This window comes from Tupaia chinensis, unplaced genomic scaffold (assembly GCF_000334495.1).
Source record: "Tupaia chinensis unplaced genomic scaffold, TupChi_1.0 Scaffold000511_1, whole genome shotgun sequence".
Lineage (NCBI taxonomy): Eukaryota > Metazoa > Chordata > Mammalia > Scandentia > Tupaiidae > Tupaia > Tupaia belangeri.
In genome coordinates this window covers 3307336-3319950 of record NW_006160024.1, presented here as the reverse complement: position 1 = coordinate 3319950, position 12615 = coordinate 3307336, and the positions used below count along the sequence as shown (strand labels likewise).

At 41.7% G+C, this 12615-nt stretch overlaps 1 long non-coding RNA gene across 1 annotated transcript in view; it reads left to right on the top strand.

The window, feature by feature from the left end:
• Positions 1-464: 464 nt before the first annotated feature.
• LOC102480593 (uncharacterized) overlaps positions 465-12615 on the top strand; it is a 50531-nt gene continuing 38380 nt past the window's right edge. Inside the window, exon 1 of the long non-coding RNA XR_335718.2 lies at positions 465-538. This is a non-coding gene — a long non-coding RNA (uncharacterized LOC102480593). The remainder of the gene's footprint in view (positions 539-12615) is intronic.

Genomic DNA, 12615 nt, shown 5'->3' with positions numbered 1-12615 from the left:
ACAGTTAGGGAAATCTCTGTCTCTTTTCTGTCTCTCTCTCTCTTTAATTCTTTTTTTAATTTTGAAAGTACTTTTTAAAATCCTCTCTGATGTCTCCTTTATCTTGCCAGTTCTCACCTCCCACCCACCACCCATTAAGAAGCATCAAAGCACAGCCTTTTCAGAAGCCATCTGCATCTGAGGTGTGCCCTGCCACTTTCAGGGACTAGGGCAACTGAAGATTTTGATCCAACTTCACCTGCCTGATCCAAATAGATATGTAAGACAACCTCTCTCTCCTCTCTGTCTTTCTGTCTCTCTCTCTCTTTTTAAATTTTAGGTTTTTTTTTCCCATTTTTAAAGTGATTTTTAAATCCTCTCTGATCTCTCCTTTATATTGGTAATTCTCACATTTCCCAGCATTCTGCATAAAACAGGAAAGCTCAGGCCTTTTCAGAACCCATCTACATCCCAGCTGTCCCCTGCCCCTTTCAAGGACTAGGACAACCTAAAACTTTCTGCTCCAACTTGCACCCTCCTGATCCAAAATTCCAGACAGGTAAAGCAACCTCTGCCTCTTTTTCTGTCTGTTTCTCACCTTATTTTAAAGTAATTTTCTTTTTTTTTTTTTTTTGAGAGATTTTTGCTATAGGGCGCGTGCGCTCGCCAGACAGACAGAGAGAGACATAGAGACAGAAAGCGAGAAATCACCCCCCAGGGGGAATGGCCACACCGCAATCCCTTCTCCTCCATTCTCCTCTTGGGACCTTGGGCACGCACGCACACGCGCCCGGCTTGAGTTTTAAGCCTCCGGGTCCAGGACTTGAACCACGGTCGACTATGTGGGAGTCCAGCGACATAGCCATTACGCTAACTGCTGGCTCCTAAGTAATTTTTAAAATTCTCTCTGATCTCTCCTTTTTCTTCCCATATAGGACAGGCGAACACAGGCCGTCTCAGAGGCCATGTTCATCTGAGGTGCACCCTGCCCCTTTCAGACACTAGGTCAGCTAAAGATGTCCTGCCCCACCCCACCCTACTGACCCAAAACTCAAGACAGTTAAGGCAATCTCTGTCTCTTCTTTGTCTCTCTCTGTCTCCAAAATTTTTTAAACTTCTTAAAGTGTTTTTAAAATTTCTCTGATCTCTCCATTATCTTGCTAATTCTCTCCTTTCCCTCCCTCTCACATAGGACAGGCAAAATGCAGGCCCTTTCAGAACCAATCTACATCTGAGGTGTGTCCTGCCCCTTTCAGGGACTAGGGCAACTGAAGATTTTCGGCTCCAACTTCACCCTCCTGACCCAAAATTCTAAACTTGGAGGGTAATCTCTGTCTCTTCTCTGTCTCTTTCTCTAATTTTTTTTTTAATTTTTAAAACTATTTTCAAAATCCTCTCTGATTTCTCCTTTATCTTGCTAATTCTCAACTTTCACCCCATCCTACATAGTACAGGCAAAGGTACAGAACCTTTCAGAAGTCGTCCACAGGGTGTACCCTGCCCCTTCCCCACGGCATGCAAGCCCATTCAGCAGTTTTCCTTGCAAAACAAACAAACAAACAAACAAAAAACAAGACTATTTTCCCCCATTGCTTTTGTCTTTTTTTTTTTTTCTTTTTCTTCCCCCTTTGATTTCTTCTACCTTACTTTCTCACTTTGCTGCTCAGCCTCCACACACTGAGGGTCTAGACAGGTCTAGGTGCACAGTTACCATACATCTGAGTGCTTTCTAAGTCACAGAAATCCTCAACTACCGCTGAAGCTGCTACACAAAGGGAGAATCCACTCATCATAAACCTTAAATCTCTTTCTCTGGATACCACATTGCAAAACATAGTTGAGGAGAGCAATTAGCACAGAATTAACTTCCAGTAAAGGGAAACACAGAAGCTTACAGTTCCAGAAAGCTTCTCTAACAAATTAGCCAAACGTGAATACAAGACCAAATGGCTAAAAGTCAGAAAGACACTGCAGAGTGAGCAGCATGGAGAAAGATGGAACTGCAGAGAGAGCGTGGCTCATCTCCTTCTGCACACCTCCTAACTCTCAATTGAAATCCCACAGCTCAGTCAGCCAGTTGACCTGTTTTCTAGAAACTGGAAGGTTTTTGTAATGTCCAGTTCCAACAACAAAAACTCAGATTGCTTGGTGAGTGTCAGGGAAATGGAACTGCAGAGAAATTGCACATCACCTCCATCTGCATGCCTCTGAACGCTTAGATTTCACTCCAGGAAATTAGGAAGAAATATATAATCCATCAGAATATCAGAAACCACTGCAGAAGCACAAGAAATATGAGAAACCAAGAAAATATTTCTCCCTCATGGGAAAAGAACAACTCTTCATCACCCATAGAGTGTACAATGGAACTCATGGAAATATCAGATAGCAATTCAGAATATTCATAGTGATAAAACTAACAGAGATACAAGTGAAGAGAGACAACAGACTCCAGAAGATGAAATGAGATAATAAGTTTCAGAAGGCGAAGAAGTTATTGCACTTTTTGAAAGAAGAAATACGAGGATAAAAAGGAATCAAATTGAACTGTTTAAGATGAAGCCAAGCCTATAATACAGGAAATCAAAACCTCCCTCAAAAGTATTAGTATGCAGGGAACCAGCAGTTAGTGTAATGGCTATGTTGCTGGATTCCCATGTAGTTGACTGCGGTTCGCATTCTTGACCCTGTGGCTTAGAACTCATGCCGGGCGTGTGTGCGTGCGTGCCCAAGATCCCGAGAGGAGAATGGAGGAGAAGGGATTGTGGCGTTGACCATCCCCCCTGGGGGGTGATTTCTCGCTTTCTGTCTCTATGTCTCTCTGTGTCTGGCGAGCACACGTGCCCTATAGTGAAAACATCTCAAAAAAAAAAAAAAGAAAAGAAAAGTATTAGTATGCAGAAAATTGAATCTCAGATGCAGAGCACAAAAACCTCTAACCTAGAAAAAAAATCACCAGAAAGACTGAGAAAATAACCAAAATTGAGAATAATATACAAGAAATGCTAGATGCCAATAAACACCCAAACATCTGGATAGTCGTTATCTTAGAAGGGAAAGAAACTAATTTGGGCATTGAAAATCTATTTCATGAAATCCTGGAAGAAAACTTTCTAAACCTAGAGAGAAATTTTTATATCCAGAACCAAGAAATACAAAGGATCCCATATAGAGTCAACCCAAGAAGATATTCTCTAAGGCACATCACATCCATATTGACCAAAATTTGCAAGAGAGAAAAGTCAAGTACTTATAAAGGATATTCCATCAGGCTAACATTGGACCTCTCATTGGAAACAATGCAAGCGAAGAAAGAATGGAGAAATATATTCAAAGTAGTAAGTGTAATTCAACCAAAAATACTATAGCCAGCAAAATTATCTTTTTTTTTTTTTTTTTTTTTTTTTTGAGAGGTTTTTGCTGTAGGGCACATGCGCTCACCAGACAGACAGAGACAGAGAGACGGAAAGCGAAAAATTACCCCCCAGGGGGGATGGCCATGCTGCAGTCCCTTCTCCTCTATTCTCCTCTCGGGATCTTGGGCACACATGCACACGCACCCGGCGTGAGTTTTAAGCCACCAGGTCCGGGACACGAACTGCGGTCAACTACATGGGAGTTCAAAAAAAAAAGATTGAATTTCTAAAATATTTTGAAAATTTCTTTAAAAGAGTCCAGCTTTGACCTTTTTAAATTTTTTTTTTTGAGAGATTTTTGCTGTAGGGTGCATGTGCTCACCAGAGAGATAGAAGGTCAGAAGGTTAGAAATAACCCCTCAGGAAGTATGGCCATACCTCAATCTTTCTCCTTTATTTTCCTCTCAGGATTTTGGCCAGGCATGCACACATGCCTGGCATGAGTTTTAAACCACGGGGCCCAGGATTTGAACCGCTGTCACCTACATGGGAGTCCAGTGAAGTAACCATTATGCCACTGGCTGATCCCACCTTTTTAATTTTTTAATTCAGATAAAAATGTTTGTCATGTCCCAGCCAAATGACAAAGTGGTTTAATGTGACTAGATTCCTCATGGCTGATGGCATGGTTCAAATCCTGGACTTGGTGGCTTGAGGAATATGCTGGGTGTTGTGTGCATACATGCTCAAAATCCTGAGAAGAATGAAGGAGAAAGAATTGTGGTCTGACCATCCCTTCTGGGGAGTGATTTCTCATTTTCTCTCTCTATTTCTCTCTGCCTCTCTCTGATGAGCACATATACCCAATAGCAAAAACTAGGGACCAGCAGTTAGCGTAATGGCTATGTCACTGGACTCCCACGTAGTCGACTGCGGTTTGCGTCCCGGACCGGGTGGCTTAAAACTCACGCCGGGTGCATGTGCATGCGTGCCCAAGATCCTGAGAGGAGAATGGAGGAGAAGGGATTGCGGCGTGGCCATCCCCCCTGGGGGGTAATTTCTTGCTTTCTGTCTCTCTGTCTCTGTCTGTCTGTCTGGCGAGTGCATGCACCCTATAGCAAAAACCTCTCCCCAAAAAAAAAAAACCTAAAAGGTATGTTGTGTGTATATGTATATGTTAAGTAAAAATTAGAAAACCTTAAGAATGCAACCCAATACTTTTTAAATGCATTCACTATTCAAATGGAACTGTAAAACTTTCTTATTTTCTTGACACTCTCCCCATGCACCTTCCTAATTAATATCTGCTCCTCTTAATCCAACCATAGAAACTATCATTCATTCTGGCATCTATCATAACAGTTTGGTTTTCCCTGGACTTGAACTTAATATAAACAGAAGCAGGCAATTTTATTTGTTTCTAGTTCTTGTTTGTGTACTATTTTTGAGAATTTTTTTTCTTCTTGAGTTCTTGTCTACTATTATTTCTTGGGATTGTGAAGAACTTCCTCTTGAATTACTTACAAAGAGCATGTCTGAAAGTAATCATTTTTCTTCATTTTTATTTACCAAGACATTTTGAGGAGGAGAAGCCAGGCAGTGGTGCAGCATTAGCACAACCGAACTCACGTGAGAAAGGTCCAAGGTTCATGTTCCAGAACTCAGTGAGCATGACAGGCATGTGTGCCTATGATCCAGGTCAGATGGGACAGGTGGTTGAGAGCAACATGAAAACCCTGTTGAGGGTTCCTGGCTCTCTCTCGTTTATGGAATGAATGAAGGAATAAATAACTAAAAACATTTTAAGAATGCATTTACTTTGCCTTTATTTTTGAAAAATAGATTCACTAATATTGAATTACTGATTAGGTTTTTTTCTTTCTTTCAGCCTTTAATTACATCATTTCAAGGCTAGCCTCCATTGGTCATGACGAAAGTCAGCCAGTGAGTGACCTTTTCATCATTTTTCTGTATACAGTGAGCACTGGTTTGTTTTGTTTTATTTTGTTTTTGATGCATTTTAGATTTTCTCTTGGTTTTTGGTTCAGTGTTTTAATTATAATGGATATGAGAGAAATATTATGTATATCCTGAACAACTCCATTAATTTCTTTAATATGTAGATTAATGTGTTTCATTACTTTTGGAAAGATTTTATCATTATCTTTCCAAATTTTTTTTTGGACACTTTTTCTCTTCTCCTTGGTAACTTCCATTATGCATTTGTTAATATTTTTCACTTTAACCTATTAATCTCAAGGGCCTTTGATCATTTTCTATTTTTTTTTATATTAAATAATTTCTATTTATTTGTCTCTAAGTTTACTGATTATTCTGTGAACTTAAAAACTGTTGTTGGGCCTATTTAGTGAGAGCTTTTGATTGTATTATTTTAATTTCAGCTTTAGAATTCTCATTTGTGTCCTTTTTAATAGTTACTATTTCTCTATTGAGTCCCTCTTTGTTGACTCATTGTCTTTATCTTTTCCTTTTTCAGTCTTAAATCATAGTTTCAAAAACTTTTATGGGCCACCTCCATGGCATGGTGGTTAAAGCAGCCAGATCTCACACAGCTGACTGCATGGTTTTTAGTCCCAGACCGTGCCACTGAGAAACATGCCTGGCACATGTGCATGTGTGCCCCAAATCCTGAAAATAGGAAGAGATAAAAGAGAAGGAATTACAGTGTGGATATTCCCTAGAGAGAATGTTTTCTCGTCTCTGTTTCTGCTACTTCTGTAATTTATTCAAAAAGGAGGCATTTCTAGCACTAATCAAAACCCAAAGATGTTATAGACAATCTAGGAAGGTGCGCAATCAAAACTAGTGTCTAAAGATGTTTCTGTCCCTCTATCTGTCTGTCTCTGGTGAGCCCTAGCTCCATCTGGGGGGGGGGGGAGACAACTTTTTGAACGATCTATGTAAAAACTGCTTTAAAACCTTTGCTAATAGGATATTTAGGAAGAGTCAGCTTCCACTCACTATTTATTTTCCTCTTTTTTTCTATTTCTTTGCAGAAGGTTTTGTTCGTTTGTTTTTAATGAGAAACTGCACATTTTAGATAATATGCTCTTACATCTCCCTCAAATAATGTAGTAATTCTGGTTCTTGCTTAATTTTCTAAGCATTATTAAGTTTCTTCATAGTAATATGCTTTGACTTATTGTTATAATGCATAAAGTGGGACCAGCAAGTGGTGTAGTGATTAAGGTGCTGGACTCCCACATGGCTGACTGCAGTTCACGTCCCAGATCTGGTGACTTGAAATACATACCAGGCGCATATGCATCCATGCCCAAAATTCCAAGATGAGAATGAAGGATAAGGGATTGCAGCATGGCCATCCCCTTGGTGGGAGATTTCTCTCTTTCTATCTCTCTGTCTTTCTGGCAACCGTATGCACCTTAGGGAAAAAAAAAACTCTCAAAAAATATGTATAATGCATAAATCTATCTCCTACTTTCTGTTAATCTCTGATATATCTGCTCTTTTTTGATACTTAATTTTTAACTAGGATCAGTCCATGTGGCTGCATAGCATTGTAGTCACCAATGATGTGTGTAGATGTTAGCTCAAACACTTTAAGTTAAATAATCTACCTTTTACCTGTTCATTTCTGTAATTTTAAGAGTGCATAAAAAAGGCACAGCAAGTTTGTACTCCCTCTACTTGTATCATTGTGTCCTCTTGGGACTCTCTTACTCATGACTGCAACTTCTTTCCATATTATATGAGAGAGATGTGAGAGCATATTATCTAAAATGATCTTACAAATTATGAATCTCATCACTTTAATTTTTATCATTTTTTTAAGAGAGATTTTTTTTCTAAAGGGCTCCTGTGCTCTCCAAAGAGACAGAGAGATAGAAAGCGAGAAATCACCTCACAGGTAGGATGGCCATGCCACAATCTCTTTTGCTCCATTCTCATCTCAAGATTTTGGGCATAAAAAAAAAAAAAAAGATTTTGGGCATGCATGCACAAGTGCCCAGCATGAGTTTCAAACTGCCAAGTCCAGGACTCAAACGGCTGTGTGGGAGTCCAGTGACATAATCATTATTCCATCTGCCGATCCCCATATTTTTGCAATTATATAGAAATAAAATTGATTTTTTGTATGTTGACCTTGAATTCAATGAGTTGTTATTTCTCTGAGTCCCAAAATGTTTGTCTTAGTTTATTCCTGCTACTATAACAAAATACCTTAGACTGGGTAATCTTTAAACAATAGAACTTTATTTCTCACAATTCTGGAGAATAAGCAATCCAAACACAAGACAAGAGCAGATTAGGTGTCTGGTGAGGGCCTGTTGCTAATTGAGGGCACCTTCTCTGTGTCCTTACATGGAAGTAGGACAAAAAAGAGACCAACAGACTCCCTTAAGCCCTATTACAAAAGCACTAATCCCATTCAAGAGGGCTGAGCCCAATGACCTAATTGTCTCTTAAGGTCTCACCTCTTAATACTATTACATTGAAGATTCAACATGAAACATTTAGGAAAGACACAAACATTCAACCCATAGCAATTTTCTCTGTAGCTTATTTTGAAATTTTTTTCTGTTCGAAATCCCTTCATCTGTAAATTATGACAGATTTAATCTTTTCTTTCCAATTTTTGTTTTTTGTTTTTGCCGTTGATGCCTTCTTACACTGGGCATGACAGGCAGACCTTAACGAGCATTTCATCATGGAGCTCTGATAGAATTCTGTTGTCAGTTAAATTGTACCTGAACCTGGTTGTGCAATTAAACCTGAGGGGAAATCTAGGAATCCCAGCCAAAATTCTGACAGTCCTTTTCCCTGGAGAAAATGACAAGGAGGCTGGAGTCTGTGTCAGCACTGCTTTTCCCATGATACCTGAGGTTGGAAATAAAGCAGAAGGGTCAATTGTGCAATCTTGATTATATCCACTGCCTTCCCAGTCAAGCCAAAATGATTGATCTATAATTATTGACTGCTGGGTACAGGCGCCAAGTCACAGAATCCCATGACATCAAGAGTTTTCACAGCTGTGCAGGACCAACCATGGTCCCCTCACCTGGGAGCCAGAGAAGAGAAGGCAGAGAAGCTGGGCTGGGGCTTCAGTGATTTACTCTAAATCCTCACTGAGACAGCCCTTCCCCAGAGCTCTGCCCCTCCCCAGAGCTCTGCCCCAGGCCTTGATATGGGCTCTACAGAGCAGGGCATGCTGGGAGGGACATGCAAAGCAGCTGGAGTGGGGCAAACTGAGCTACCAGCTGTACATTCCATGCAGAGGTGAGCATGCCCAGGAAGTCAAGTCCGAAGGAGCAGTTGGTTCACCTGAAGGTAGGCTACCTCTCCTGTGATTAGAGAATTATATTCCTCTGACTTTCTGCTTCACCAGCCTCATAGACCAGTCAGGTAGTATTTAGTACAATCCTGCTGGGAATGAAATAGAAGCCTGTGCTCCCTTTGCTCTTATCTTCCCCCAAAGTGCCTCAGTGTCTCCCTCGGTACATGATTGCACCTGATTAAAGTGAGTCATTGATCAGAACTTTGTCTTCCAGACATGCTTCTCCTTTACGGCATAGCGATCTTTCCTAAGGATGCTGAAGCTACCTCAGTCTTTGTAATAATTAGTAAAAGGCCACACCCAATTAGCCCCAGCAATGTGGGCACCAAGACATGCAAGGCTGAGCAAGACCCAGGCTCAGGCCCCTCAGGGTACTGATACCATTTCCCCAAGGACAGCAGATGGCGCTGTCACCAGGCAAGGAACTGTTACCCCTGGGGTGGTCCTCTACTCTACCCACTGCTCCATCTGTACCACACAGCCATCTAGCCAGACTCAGGTCCTCTCTCTTGAATAATTTGGGAAACCTAAGTTCACATTCCTGACCTAGACAAGAATTCAGTCTGAGGTTTTCTAGGGTGTCCCAGAAAGTCACACCCATGATGGTGAGCGCTTGGTCTAGAACCTTCCCTGCGAAAGCTGTCTTCCCTATCGGGAGTAACAGCTTCGTACTTAGCCATCATCCAGTCATTGTCACAGCAGCCCTGAAGTCAAGCCATGTGGTTGTGGACGAAGCTCCACGACTTACAGATTGCATGACATTGACCAGGTTACTCAGCCTCCCCTTGCCTCCCTTTCCACATCTGTGCAGCTGTGACAGTGGTGGTATCCAGGAGACTAGATAGTGGCCCAGTAGCTGAACTTACTGCTCTGTGAGGCTGATCCCCATGGGAAAGTTGTGGTTTTATACCTGAAGAGCTCCCTGTGTACACCAGGCACATGTGTGCTCATACTCTGGGCTGACTGAGCCCGGAGGTGAATTGTGGTCTCGGGACACTGTCAGGGTGCTGTGTTTCTGTCTCCCTCTCATTCACAGAATAAGTAAGTAAGCTTTTAAAATAATCATAGTACTATCTATCTTACAGTGCTGCTTATAGCTTGAATAAACAGTATCTACGGTCATTGTACAGTTCACTGTTAATTTTGTTACTTTTATAATATTTAGCATTATCAGCATCATCATAAGAAGACTATGAAAGTTAGCAAAGACTCAAGGAAAACAGTTTCAAATTCGATCAAGTATACCCCAGCCACACTCTAGGTTCTAAAACCTGTTTTTCATTCCCCTAATCACAACTCTTAAAATTCTAATCTCTTTGTCTTGACTTATACGGAATTGTTGATACTTTCACTTATGCCCACCCAGACCTGTCCAGCGTATTTCTCCTCATCATCCATTTTCAAAGCTTTACCCTATGAACAGTCAATATGTTACGTCTCTGTCCTCTTTGCTTAATAATTATTTCAGTCTTTTTGGTATTCAGTTTGCCAAAGGTCATGTATGCTTACGTGTGTGCACGAATGAGAGAGAGAAAGCACCCCCCAGGGGCACAGTAGTGTGGGAAGGAGCATGGCTGTAAGTAAATTCTAAGAAAGACCCTCCTGCTTTCACCCCTCTGGATCTAGACATGGTCCGAAGTACATTTATGAAAGTAATGTGATTTGTGATCATGACAGAGGGAAGGAGAGAGGGAGGGAGGGAGAAAGTGAGGAACGGAGAGAAGCAGAGAGAGAGAGAGAGAGAGAGAGATCGTAGCAAGTATACACCCAAACAAGTTTGTACTATGCTTTCATGGTTTAGTAGACTTAGTATGGTCCCTAAAATATCAGCACCTGTTCCATAGAGCCTGTGACTGGTACCTCATTTGGGGAAAGGTCTTTGCAGATGTAAAATAAGTATACTGAGATCGGGAGATTTTTCTGAATTTTCCAGGTAGGCCCTAAATGCAATCACAGGAGTCCTTGTAAGAGAGAATCAGGGGAAAATGTATCATACACAGAAGGGAAGACAATGTGATCACAGAGAAGGGAGTGATGTGGCCACAAGCCTGGGCTGCCAGCACCTTACCTTGGCTTCATGAAGCAGACTCTGGACTTCCGGCCTTTAGAACTGCGATAGAATAGGTTTCTGTTGTGTTCAACCTCTACATTTTTGGTAGTCTGTTACAGGAGTCCTAGGAAACTAACAAAATGGGGCTCAGGGAAAACTCAGACTAAAGGTGTTATGGCCATTTGTAATCTCCTTGTTTGACATTCTGATGTCATTCATGCATGGATTGGTGAGAGTTTCTATGGTGGAAAAAATGCACATGAAACTCAGTCAGGCACCTGTGTGGCACTGTATGTGTGTGTGTGTGTGTGTGTATTTGTGTATGTTTCCTGTTACACTATCCAATCAAGCTATAAGGACACTTTTCTTTTTTTTTTGGTAGCAGATTTTGCCTTAGGGTGCATGTGCTTGCCAGAGAGAGAGACACAAACAGTAAGTGAGGAAGTAAGAAATCTCCTCCCAGAGGGTTGGCCACACCATAATCCTTTCTCCTCTATTCTCCCAAGATCTTAGGCACACAAGCACACATGCCCAGCGTGAGTTTCAAGACACTGGATCTGGTCAGCCATGTGGGAGTCCTGTGACGTAACTGCAACCCCACCTGCTGACCCTACTCTAAGTAATTTCTTGACAGCTGTGGTGCTCCATTTCACAGATGAGCAAACCATACATACACTCATATCAGTTTGCCCAGAGTCACACGGGCAGTGAGGGCTGGGGCTGGGATTTGAATACAGGTATGCCTGACAGAACTTTCACAAGGGCACACTCATGCCATAGGTGAGCCCATGGCCTAAAAAATAGAAGAGATAAAACCAGGACTGTGAAATGTATAGTTCTTAGCTGCCTCTGCCCCATACTATCTTAACTATAAAATTACATTGAGCCCTTTCTGCTGTTGTTTTCTTTTCTTTTTTTTTTTGGAGAGGTTTTTGCTATAGGGTACATGTGCTCTCCAGAAAGACAGAGAGAGACAGAGAGATAGAAAGCAAAAAATCACCCCCCAGGGGGGATGGCCATGCCGCAATCCCTCCTCCTCCATTCTCCTCTAGGGATCTTGGGCATGCATGTACACACGCCCAGCGTGAGTTTAAGTCACCAGGTCCGGGACTCGAATCACAGTCGGCTACATGAGAGTTCAACGACATAGCCATTACGCTAACTGCTGGTCCCTCTGCTGTTATTCTAAAAATGCAATTTCTCCAAAGTCTTTAACATGCTAAATGACTTTGTTTCAGATTTGGGGGCAGGGTCATATCTGGTATTACCCTGATCTTCCTCCTCTCTTTTGTCCATTCCTTTCTCATTGACTCAGTCCTTGCCTTTCAGACTGTGTTCTATACATCTAATTTGTCCTCCTATATTGAACCCCACCTCCTCTCCTGGACTGTGAGAGGTCCTCAGGTTCTCAGACTCCTGATTTCTCAGATATTCAGAATGTACAAGAGTTAATTAAAGTGATTTGCCTTAAAGCTTTTTCCCTAGGAGGAATTCTAAAACTGCCTTGGCTAACAGTAAAGTGTGCTTAATCGCTTGTCAAAATTGACACCAAAAGGGGACCAGCAGTTAGCATAATGGCTATGTCGCTGGACTCCCATGTAGTCGACCACAGTTCACTTCCAGAACCCAGTGGCTTAAAACTCACGCCGGGCATGTGTGCGTGCATGCCCAAGGTCTCGAGAGGAGAATGGAGGAGAAGGGATTGCGGTGTGGCCATCCCCCCGGGGGGTGATTTCTCGCTTTCTGTCTCTCTGTCTCTCTCTGTCTGGTGAGCGCACGCGCCCTATAGCAAAAGCTTCTCAAAAAAAAAAAAAAAAATTGACACCAAAGGAACAGAAAATCAAGTTAAGAAAGGTTGTGAGACTAGAGAAAAACCATCTACCTGCCCCTAGTAGAGGCAAAAGATACTCTTT